The sequence below is a fragment of the Tursiops truncatus genome, chromosome 6, assembly GCF_011762595.2.
Source record: "Tursiops truncatus isolate mTurTru1 chromosome 6, mTurTru1.mat.Y, whole genome shotgun sequence".
NCBI lineage: Eukaryota > Metazoa > Chordata > Mammalia > Artiodactyla > Delphinidae > Tursiops > Tursiops truncatus.
Window position 1 is genome coordinate 595,923 of NC_047039.1, and position 12,382 is coordinate 608,304.

Here is a 12,382-nt window from a genome sequence, read left to right on the forward strand (position 1 = left end):
GAGCACAGCCAGGGCTCCCTGTGAATACCCTACACTGACCACTCGGTGGTCAGACACCTGCATGGGCTGGACCAGTCCCTGGCACCTTCTACCACATCCACAGCCTGGTCGACTCTGTGCGGGCCTATGACCAGGAGATGTGGACCGGCAGGCTCGGTGGGAGCCCTCCTGCCTGCCACGTGGCCTCCAGCCCACCACAGACCCTCCAGTCCTGCCATGGACACCCCCATCCCATTAACCCCCAAGAGGGCTTCTGGGAGGGGTGAGAACTTGACCGTGAAGAAGACAGGGCAGGCCCTAACTGCAGCAGGTGGAGGCAAAGACTGAGGGTGCTTGGCTATTTGTCCCCCAAAGACCCAGCATGTGGGCTCTGACTTGAGGGGTCCACCTCCACCTGGGCTCACCTGCGGGGTCGCTGCAGGGAGAGTGCATCCTTGGGTGATTTTCCAAGTCTCCCCACATCAGCCTTACCCCCTGGGCCCCCCTCCCCCATTAAGTCTTTAAATAGTATCTCTCACCCAACAGGCCTGGGTGGGAGATTTTAATATTGTGTGGGAGTCCAGTGACCAGCGCCCATGTGTCCTGTGTGTCTTGGGAGGAGAGGCAGCCTTGCTCTCACATTCCTGCCCCAGTGCACCTGGGGTCAGGGGCAGCAGACCCAGGCTCTGTTCCGGCAGAAGCTCCCTTTCTGTGAACAGGTCTTCCCCCACTCCCGTTATCCTCGCTGGGGGCTCAGGAGGCCACAGCATCGGGGCACCTCCAGCACCAGGACCCCACCCTAGTGAATCTCTCAAGAGCAGGGACCAGGCCTGGGGGCTGAGGGAGCCAGCCTCTTCGGGGTCCCCGGGGCTAGGGAGCCTCCTACGCAGGAGGGCCTTGGACTCAGCTCAACTACCACCCAGGGTCTCCTACACCTCCCCTGGTAGGGGGGCCCTTCGGATTCCAGGGCCCCAAGAAGCTCCCCACCGACTTCTGACCCCAACTGCAGAGTCGGGAACCCTCTCCGCGGCTTCTTTTTTCTAGCTCCCAGAATTCCCTGAAGCTGTTATACTCAGCGTTTATTATGGTGAAGGATGCAAGTTAAAATCAGCGAGGACAGGGGGACGAGCGGGGTCCAGCCTCCTCGGCTGTGGCAGCCCAGGGAAGCCCACCTGAGTCCTGAGGTGCAGGGTTTATTGGGGTCTGTCACGTCAATGTGGGGACCGCAGTGTGCCTGACCTTGGCCTCCAGCCCCCGGGGGACTCAGGAAGCCCCACCGTGTATCACGCCGTCAGCACAGACCAGCCTGGAGCAAGGCCCACGGAGCACGGACACTCCCGTCAAACTCAAGGTGACCTCCCAGAGCCAGGACAGAGGCCCGGCCTCTCTGTGGGCAGGTGAACCCACACCGCACAGGCCCTGGTGCAGTGCCCGTTCCACGTGGCCTGCCTGCGTGCACGCGGGTCAGCCAGTGTCTGTGTGTCTCAGCCTGTGACCACAGACCACACTGTCCTGCTCTGCTCACAAGAGCGAGGCCAATGGAGGGACAATGGGGGTGGGAACAAAGCCGGGTCATGGTCAGGCTGGGTGAGAAAGCGTCCAAGGATCAAGAACCCGGCTGCCCTTGCCTGCTGAGCCGAGAGCTGACGTCCGTCCTGTGGGCAGCCCCTCTCCCCACGTCTTTCCTGCACCCTGGGGCAGGGTCATGCCTGTGTATACAGCAGGATGCACAGCAGTACACGCAGCAGGCCTGATGCCTGCCCTTGCCATGTACTTGGGGGCTTGCTGAGGGTGGAACATCCGGACAGGACATGGGCCGACCCCGGGGAGGATGTAGGGGTGAAGCGTTTGGGAGCCTCTGGAGGGGATCCTCACCTGTCTGCACAGGTGGACTGAGGACACCGACCAAGAGTGGGCAGGCAGGGAGCCCAGGAAGGGTCCTGGGTCATCCCTGAGGCTAGACGAGGAGTGTGGAGCTGGGGGCGATGGCGGTGGGGACGAGGGGCTGATCGCCGGACAGTGTGGAGAGGGACCACCGGAGGCAGCAGGGAAGGTGAAGACTGTGCCGGATGGGAGGACAGAGAGACCAGCAGGCAGCGCTGTAGGGCAGGTATCGGGGCTGCTCCCTGCAGGGTGACGCCCAAGCCCCACAGGGCTGGAAACCACCCGGTGTCCAGCAGGCGGCGCTGTAGGCGCGGGATCAGGGCTGCTCCCTGCAGGGCAGATGCCTAGCCCCGCACCGCTGGAAGCTCCTGGTGTCCGGCCAGACCCCAGCCGGGAAGAGAAAGGAAGCCCCGTGTACACTGCTGAAAACACCAGTGCGGGATGTTTGCCGTCCTCTTCACCTGGCGGGGAAACGGGCACATTGAAGTGGAGAGTGACGGGCTGGAGGTGGGAAATGTGGGTGCTCGGAGCCTGGAGAGGAGGGTTCCTGAGGGGGTGAGGCCATAGGGTACAGGAGGGGGCCAGGGGGATGGGCAGTGCGTGTCCAGCACTGGAGCACATGCATCCTCGCTCAGGCCGGCCCCCTTCCCCTGAAGGCTGGGTCTGTTAACACAGGGGACCCTGGAAGGGGGTTTTCTGTGTGGCTGGCTCACTGAAGCTGGGTGTCTGTGGGCACGTGGGCCCGTGTGCAGTCCCTGTGAAGACACTGTTCTCTCCGGGGAAATGAGGTGGACACTCAGTCCCCGGTCTGTGGATGGTCTAGTCCTCTGGGTGTCTTGTCTCTTCTTGGGGGTCACTGGGGCTTTACTCTCACTCCATGGGGTACAGGAGGGGAGGGATGCACACGCCCTGGGCTCACTGTGCCTGGGCTCCTGGGGAGGACCTCTCTGGCCCACATGTTCACAGGCCTCAGTCACCCCTACTCAACAGGCCCCTCCAGGGACTCGGCAAGAGGACCTGCCCTGTGAAACGGGGCGCCTGGGTTGGGGGGCTGGTGGGTCCCTTCTCAGATGGCCACACTCAGGTCTCGGGGTGGGTGCGGTGGCCTGTGGCCACTCGCCAAGGTCACCACGCCGCTGCGGCTCCTTTCTGGGGCCTGAGATGCCCCAGGGGTGGCTGGGGGAGGGGGGGAGGTTGCTGTGACGGGGAAGTGTGGGACGGGGGTCCTGGGCCCTGGGTCCCTCCCCGAGGAGGAGTGGGGGTCATGCCCAGAGCGGGGGCGGCCGGTGTCAGTCCTGGGTGTCAGCAAGCACAGCGCCGCACCCTGCAGGCCGCGTGTGGGATTCCTGTGGCCCTGGCACAGAACACCAGACAGGGGGCGGGGTTGGGACAGGGGACGCTTCCTCTCAGGCCTGAAGCCCGAGGTCAAGGTGCTGGGGGCCCGCTCCTCCGCGGGTTCTGGGGTCGGTCGCTCCCAGGCCACTCCCAGCCCCGTCTCCGTCTCTGGCATGACATCACCTTCTCCCCCGTGTGTCTGGGTCCAAATGCCCCCATGAGGACGCCCGCACACAGGTCAGTGACCTCGTCTCGTCTCACCCCGGGCAGCTCTGCGGTGGCCCATCTGCACACCAAGTCCCATTCTGAGGTCCCAGGGACTCTGTCTTCCGGGGCCTCTTGAGGTGACAATCCTCGTGGTCGACACAGCTCGTGGGGGCGTGTGGGTCCCCCAGGCCAGAATCTAGGAGCCTCACGGAGGAAGCGGTGTCCTGACTCAGGGAGGACGGACGGATGGGCAGCGGTGAGAGGGAGGCTGAGGGGCGGTCAGCCCTGCCCTCTGGGGAGGGGGGAGTGTCCAGAGGGCCGGGCTGGAGCTGGCAGGGGGACGCGGCGGTCAGAGGTGGGCGGCCTGGGCTGCGACGGGCAGGGTCACTTAGGGGCAACCATAACCCAGTCCCAGCCCTAGTGCTGACCCTTCAAACCACCAACACCAAGCCACATGTAATCAAGGCACACAAATACGTTATGAGAAAGAAAAGTACACCAGTATACCTTATAAATACGAACGCAAGAATCCTCCACAAAATTAGAACAAGATGGAACCAACAGAACATTAAATGGATGAGGCCATAAGCAAGTATCTCTACAACGGAAACATCAGGTTGTTCAACACATTAAACCTAAGCAATGCACTGAAGAACTATAAAGAAGTGAAGTCAAAGCACATGATCCTATCAGTTACTGCAGGAAAAGCTATAATCAAAATCCAGTGCTATTTCATGATACAAGCACTCAAGAAAGTAGGAATAAAAGGAAGTTTGTTCAATATGAAAAAGAGTAGTATACAAAGCCACAGCAAACACCATGCTCAATGTTAAAAACTGAAAGATTTACTCCTGAAATCAGGAACAAGGACAGGAAGCTGGCCTCCACCGCTGATTATAATAGTGTACTGGAAGTTCTACCCAGAGTTTTGAGGGAAGAAATAAAAGGCATCCGTATGTGAATGGAAAAATTAAAACTGTGTCTATTCACAGAACACAGATCACACCATCTTATATATAAAACTTCCTATAACAACAAAAAATTATTTGACTAGTCAATAATTCAGCAAACTTATAGGAAAAAAATATCAATTCACAAAAATCTATCTTATACGTATATACTAGCAATAAATAATCTGAAAAAGAACTTATGAAAACAATTCCATTTTAAATAATGTCAACATTAATATTTAGGAATATATTTAATCAAGATACAAGACTTGCTTTTATGTATGTAAAGTTGTCTGTACGTTTGAAATTACCAGAAAGTAAATTACTTTTCAAAACACCATGTCAGAACCATGCCAGAAAGGCAGAGGAAACATCAAACTTCCATACAGAGGCCAAGCCTTACCCAGATCCAGTTCACCCCAAGTCCACATGTCATTTAGAGGCACTGTGGAAAGACTTATTAGGACTTCCCAATACAAAGGACTTCCTTTCTTCCCTGTTGTGGAGGACTTGGATGTGGTAGAAACAGCGGGATTTTCGAATTCCAGTTTTCCACATCATTCCACCAAAAAACTATCAGAAATAATAAATGAATTCAGTAAAGACGCAAAATCAGTACACACAACTCAACTGCATTTCTAAACACTAATAATGAACCATCAGAAAGAGAGAAAAACCCTATTTACAACGGCATCAAAAAGAACCAAATACCAAGGAATAAATTTAACCGAGTATGTGAAAGACCTGAAAACTCTAAGACGTTGATGAAGAAACTGAAAAAGACACAAATCAATGGAAAGATACCCCGTGCTCATGGAATGCAAGAAGTACTGTTACTAAAATGTCCGTTCTACCCAAAACGGTGCACACAGTGAGTGCAGGCCCTCCTGAAATTCCAACGATGTTTGTCACAGAAATGGAGCAAATCCTCCTAATGTCTGTGTGGAGCCACAAAGGACCCCAAAGGGCCAAGGCGACCCTGAGAAAGGAGAACAGGCTGGAGGCACCTCCCCCACGGACTTCACACTACACGGCGAAGCTACCGTCACCAAAACAGTGCGGAACTGGCTCAAAACAGGCGCACAGACCAGAGGGACGGGACGCAGAGCCCAGAATCCAACCCACACGGGCGGGGTCCGTTAATTTACGACAAGGGGGCCAAGGACACACCGAGGGGAAGGGCAGCCCCACGGTAAACGGTGCTGGGAAGACTGCACACCCCATAACCCACGCGGCTCCACCGCACACCAGCCTGACCAAAAACCCAGCTTTGCACACCAAGCCCTTCCTGGGTCTCATGAAGACGGACCCCCCTCAGCCACCAGTCGCCCCCAGGAAGCTTCTCCCCACTTCTCAATTTCCCTCACCTTTTCATCCCGGCGTCGCCTGCGACCTCAGGAAACCCAGCTCCCATCAGCGTGGACGCAGCCCCACTTTGTCCTGAAGCCGAAACCCCAGCGAGTCCTGAGGAGACCGAGCTCCTGTCAGCAGAGAAGCCGAGCCCAGCGTCCAGGCCGCAGCCCCGGCGGTGCCTGAGGAGCCACAACTCCTCTCAGCTGCGCCGAGCCGAGTCCGCGGGGAATGCGCATGCGCTGTGGGTCAGCGAGGCGGGCTCAGCGCCACCCTGTGGTCCGTGCGGGAAGTGCAGGCCGTGCCTCCCTCACGGGTCACTGGAGACAGCGTCACCTGCTGGCAGAACTGCTGAACCCATTAAATTGTGGAAATTCAAACTGAAATGAAGACAATATCCCATAACTTCTCCAAAGTAGTTAAGGAACAATGAATTGGAAACCGTATGGAATGAAATGAATGTAGACACAAGCTTTACAACCTACACCAAATTCACTCAAAATTATTCACAGACAAGTTTTAAACACAAAACTAATCAAGAATATAGAAGAAAACATAAAAGAAAATTGACATGAGCTTGGGTTTGGTCATGTAGATCACAAGCTTTGTGGTTTTAACACACAACACAAAAAATCAATCCAGAAAGAAAAAGAAGGGATTCTGTGGACTTCATAAAATTAAAGATTTCTACTGTGTGAAAAACCTCATTCCGAAAATTAAAAGACACAACACAACTAGGAAAATAATATTTGCAAATACATATCTAATAAAGGATTTGTCTCAAAATATACAAAGAACTCTAACACAACCCCATTAAAAATAGGGAAAGCTCTAAATGTACACCTGGTCAAAGAAGGTACACAGATAGTACACAAAACTATGCCCAGGACTGATGGGCAGAGAAACAGTGGTCCAGTTCAACTCCCTGAGTCATGTGTGACCCTGGACTAGTCCTGTCCTTCCTGGAGGCCTCAGAGAGATGGAGACGGAGGAAGGCAAAGAGGGCGAATTGTGCTTAAACCTAACTCTAACCCTGACCACTCTCACCAGTTTCATTCAACATGATCTAGGAAGTCCTAGACATAGTAATTAGATGAGAAAAAGAAATAGAAGGAATCCAATGGCAGAGGAAAAAGTAAAACTGTCACTGTTTGTAGATGACATGATGTTTTATATTTCATTTATTTATTTATTTATGCTGGTTGCGCTGGGTCTTAGTTGTGGCAGGTGAGCTCCTTAGTTGTGGCACGCAGGCTCCTTAGTTTTGGCATGTGAACTCTTAGTTGTGCCATGCATGTGGGATGTAGTTCCCTGACCAGGGATCGAACCCAGGCCCCCTGCATTGGGAGTACAGAGTGTTAACCACTGCACCACCAGGGAAGTCCTGACATGATGTTTTATATAGAAAATCCTTAAGATGACCCCCCAAACAAATAGAATTCATTGGAAAATTCAGTTAAGTTGCAGGATACAAAATTAATCTATAGAAATCGGTTACATCTCTATACACCGGCAACAAACGATCAGAATGAGAAATTAAGAAAACAACCCCACTGACAACGACATTAACCAAAATGAAATCCCTAGGAATACATCTAACCCAGGAGGTAAAAGACCTGTACTCAGAAAGCTGGAAGACACTGATGAAAGAAATTGGAGAAGACACAAACAAATAGACAGGTATAACGTGTTCATGGATTGGAAGAATTCATATTATTAAAATGATTCCACACCCCAGAGCAATCTAGAGATTCGATGCCATTCCTATCAAAATACCAATGGAATTTTATGGAGAACTGGAACAAAGAATTCTAATACGTGTAAGGCAACACAAAAGAACCTGAATAGTCAACACGATCTTAAGAAAGAAGCACAAACTTGGACATATCACACTCCCTCTTTCAAACTATACTACAAATCTAGAATAATCAAGACAGTATGATATTGGAACAAAAGAAATACACATAGATCAATGGAACAGAATTGAGAGCCCCAAAATAAACACATGCATATATGGTCAATTAATCTATGACAAAGGAGATGAGACTACACAATGGGGAAAAGATAGCCTCTTCAATGAATGGTGGTGGGAAAACTGGACAGCTACGTGCTCAAGAATCAAACTGGAATCCCTTCTTATACCACCTACAAAAGCAACCTCAAAATGAATCAAGTACTTCAATGTAAGACCTGAAGCCATAAAGCTCCTTGAAGAAAACATAAGCAGTATGCTCTTTGACATCAGTCTTAGCAATATTTTCTGGATCCATCTCCCCAAGCAAGGGGACCAAAAGCAGAATAAACCAATGGGACTCCATCCAACTTTACAGCTTTTCAATGGCAAAGGAAACCATCCACAAACTGAAAAGGCAGCCTACCGAGTATGAGAAAATAGTTGCAAACAATATGTCTGAAAAGGGGTTCATATCCAAAATAGATGAAGAACTCACACAATTGAACCTCCAAAATCCCAATTAAAAATTGGGACCGAACATTTTTCCAAAGAGTACGTACTGATGGCCAAGAGACACATGAAACTATGATCAATATCACTTATCATCAGGGAAACGCACATCAAAAGAACAATGAGATTATTACCTCACACCTAAAAACTTGGCTATCATCCAAAAGACAACAAATAACAAGTCTTGGCGAGGATGTGGAGAACCCTCACGCATTCTCTTGGGAATGTTCATTGGTGCAGCCACTATGGAAAACAGTACAGAGGTTCCTCAAGAAATTAAAAATAGAACTACCATATGATGCAGGAATTACACTTGGGGGTATCTTTCTGAAGGAAACAAAAACACGAATTCAAAAAGATATACACACCCCTATGTTCATGGCAGCTTTATTGACAAGAGCCAAGACATGCAAGCCACCAGCGTGTCCATCGATTGACGAATGGATAAAGAAGGTTTCACATATATACATACACATATACACACACAATGGAATATGACTCAGCCATAAAAAAATGATACCTTGCAACAACATGAATGGACCTATCGTGCTGAGATATGGCGGACAGAGAAAGAGAAATACCTTATGACATCATTTATATGTAGGAACTACAAAACAAAACAAGTAAACAAGCACAACATAACAGAAATGGACTCATAGATCCCAAGAACATGCTGGTGGTTGCCAGAGGGGAGAGGGGTGGGGGCATGAGTGCAAAAGGTGAGAAAGATTGAGGTACCGAATTCCAGTTATAGAACAAATGTCATGGGGATGTAATGTACAGAATAGAGAGTAGAGTCCATAATACTGTAATAGCATTGTACGGTGACAAACGGTGACTAGATTTACCTTGGTGATCATTTTGTAATGTATAAAAATATAGAATCACTATGTTGTATACCAGAAAACTAATATAATATTACCTGTCAATTATACATCAATTTAAAAAAAGAGAGAGAAAAAGGGAATTCCCAGGCAGTCCAGTGGTTAGGACTCGGTACTTTCACTGCGAGGGCCCAGGTTCAATCCCTGGTTGAGGAACTAAGATCCCACAAGCCACACAGTACAGCCAAAAAAATAATTAATTAATTAATTTCAAAGATAAAAAAGAAGAAAAAATACTATCTTAAAAAAAAGAAAAGAGAAAAAAAAAAGAAAAGAGAGTAGTGAGATAAAAAGCAGATGTTAGATGAAACTTTAAAAGCGTGCAGGTTGGGTTCCCTGGTGGCGCAGTGGTTAAGAATCCACCTGCCAAGGCAGGGGACATGGGTTCGAGCCCTGGTACGGGAAGATCCCACATGCCACGTTGCAACTAAGCCCATGCACCGCTCAGCCCATGCACTGAGCCTGCGCTCTAGATCCCGCGAGCCACAACTACTGAGCCCGCGAGCCACAACTACTGTATCCCGCGCCTAGAGCCCGTGCTCCACAACAAGAGAAGCTACCACAATGAGAAGCCTGCACACCACAACAAAGAATAGCCCCCGCTCGCTGCAACTAGAGAAAGCCCTCACTCAGGAACGAAGACTCAATGCAGCCAAAATAAATAAATAAATACATTTTAAAAATAAATAAATAAATAAAAAGGTGCGGGTTGAAAGGACAATGTCTGCTGAAGTTTGACTCTCAAGTGGCCCAGACAAACAGGACTTGAAGAGAGCAGCCATGGGATACTACTGGAATGTTTGTTTGTTTAAATAGGCTTTCTTTTTTAAAGAAGTTTTACGTTCACAGCAAAATTGGGCAGAGTGCAGAGAAGTGTCATGTGGCCCCTGCTCTGCTGCTGCTATTCTGTCATCCCACCCTCCCACCCCCAGCCCCACACACAGGTGCTCAAAGCCTCCGCCTCCCCAACTATCCTATCAACATTCTGTGTGTTGGTTACTACGGATGAATCCACATGGACACCCGAGTCCAGCGTTTATATTAGGTATCACTCCTAGTTTGCACATTCGACGCGTTTTGACAAATGTTATCTCACCATGAATGTACCACACTGTATAGATTCACTGCCTTAAAAATCCTCTGTGCTTGACCTATTTATCACCCACCACCACTCAACCCTGCCACAAACCCCTGGCTATGCACTGATCTTTTCACCCTTTCTTGGTTTGCCTTTTCTGGAATGTCATATGTCGTTGGTACCCTAAGCTATGCCACCTTCCCAGATTGCCTTCTTTCAGTGAGTGATATGCACTTAAGGTGCCCCTCCCGTCTCCCCATGGCTCCATATCGTTCATTTATTTTCAGCACTGAAGAATATACAGTTGCATGGTTGGAGTCCAGTCTGTGTGTCCATTCACCTGCTAAAGGACATCTTGGTTGCTTCCAAGTTCTGCAAGTTGTGGATAAAGCTGCCCTAAGTGTCTGGGTGCAGGCTTCTGTGTAGATATAAGCATTTGATTCATTTGGGTCCATTGATACCAAGGAGTTCGAGGGCTGGATCATATGGTAAGAATGTGTTTCGTTTTCAGTTTCTGTATGGTAGCTGAGAATATGTCAGCATACTGAGGAATCAAGCCAAAGAAGGAGGTAGAATTCAATGATGTCGGCAAGAAAGATGTCGCCAAGACAAAACTATACTTTCATCCTCTTAGGGTTGACAGCTGGTCCTGAGAATTAAATGGACACGAGACAGATTCACAGGAGAAAAGCATCCACATTTATTTCCCATGAGTTTTACGTGACCCAGGGCGCCCTCCTAAGGAAATGAAGAAAGACCCAGAGAAGTGGCAAAACCTAAATGCTTTTCTGTTGGGTTGAACAAAGAGAGGTGCATGCGGAAAAGGAAATACACTATGTGGGGAGGCTGAGGAGGTTGAGAATTATGTTGCACAGGGTCTGTTTGTACAGAATTCTCTCACTCTCCACACTCTGCCCTTGACAACAACGTCATTCCCCTTCCAGCAGAGGATGGACATCTTCCATGGGGGTCGGTGGATGCGGGGATGGCCAGAGAAAGGGAGACAGCAGTATGTCATTGAGCTTAAGATATTTATAAGAGAGTGACCCGCTGGAGAGGCTGAGGTAGAAGGAGAGCAGCTGGATATCTGCTTGTTTGTTGGGTATTGAGAAGGGGGTGTGTGTGCGTTGTTTATTTTCTGGGTGAGGGCTAAGCAGGATGCGAGGGTGCGGGTCAGTCCATATGCCAAGAAATCCAGAGAATCTAGGGTGGTTCAGACTCAGCCCTTTTCTCAGAAACAGGCAGAGAGAAGAGCTGGCTTTGGTTTTCTCAAAGCTAACTGGCACCTCAGTAGTCATGACGCAAGGTTCCCAGAATGAATTGAATTGCAGGAGCCAGCACGCCTGCAGCCCTGAGCCCTCAGACCTCAGCCCCAGGTGTGCACCTATTGCAGGAGAGATTTATTCCCTGCTTTCAAGGAGACGAACACGAGGTGGAAAGTGTCTGTCTTGCATGGGTCTTTTCTTCAGTAACATTAATTTAAAATAATCAATATGTCATTAAGAGATATCTTGAAGTGGGGCTTCCCTGGTGACGCAGTGGTTGAGAGTCTGCGTGCCGATACAGGGGACACGGGTTCGTGCCCCGGTCTGGGAAGATCCCACATGCCGCGGAGCAGCTGGGCCCGTGAGCCATGGCCGCTGAGCCTGCGTGTCCGGAGCCTGTGCGCCACAATGGGAGAGGCCACAGCAGTGAGAGGCCCGCGTACCGCAAAAAAAAAAAAAAAAAGGTAAAAAGTAGTAAGTCTTTAGATAGATGGAATGAGCCCATAAGGAGTATTAGTAATGAGTCACATTTTTAGAGGTAGTAAAGACGCTGACAGTCAAAAAGGGTTAATCAAAAGTTAACGCTATTGTCATTAAATTGGTTAAAAAGAAATAGGATAATAAAACTAACTAGCAAATTTTAAGTTGTATTAATTCAAATTGTATTATTTCTGGACAATTATGCCAGTGGTATTAATATAATAGCTTGAATAATAATTTTTAAAATTGAGAAAGGTTGAGATTGTATACATAATTGATGCCATAGGTTTTTGGTTTTTTCTAAAATCTTTATTGGAGTATAATTGCTTTACAATGGTGTGTTAGTTTCCGCTGTATAACAAAGTGAATCAGCTATACGTATCCATATATCCCTATATCTCTTCCCTCTTGCGTCTCCCTCCCACCCTCCCTATCCCACCCCTCTAGGAGGTCACAAAGCACTGAGCTGATCTCCCTGTGCTATGCGGCTGCTTCCCACTAGCTAT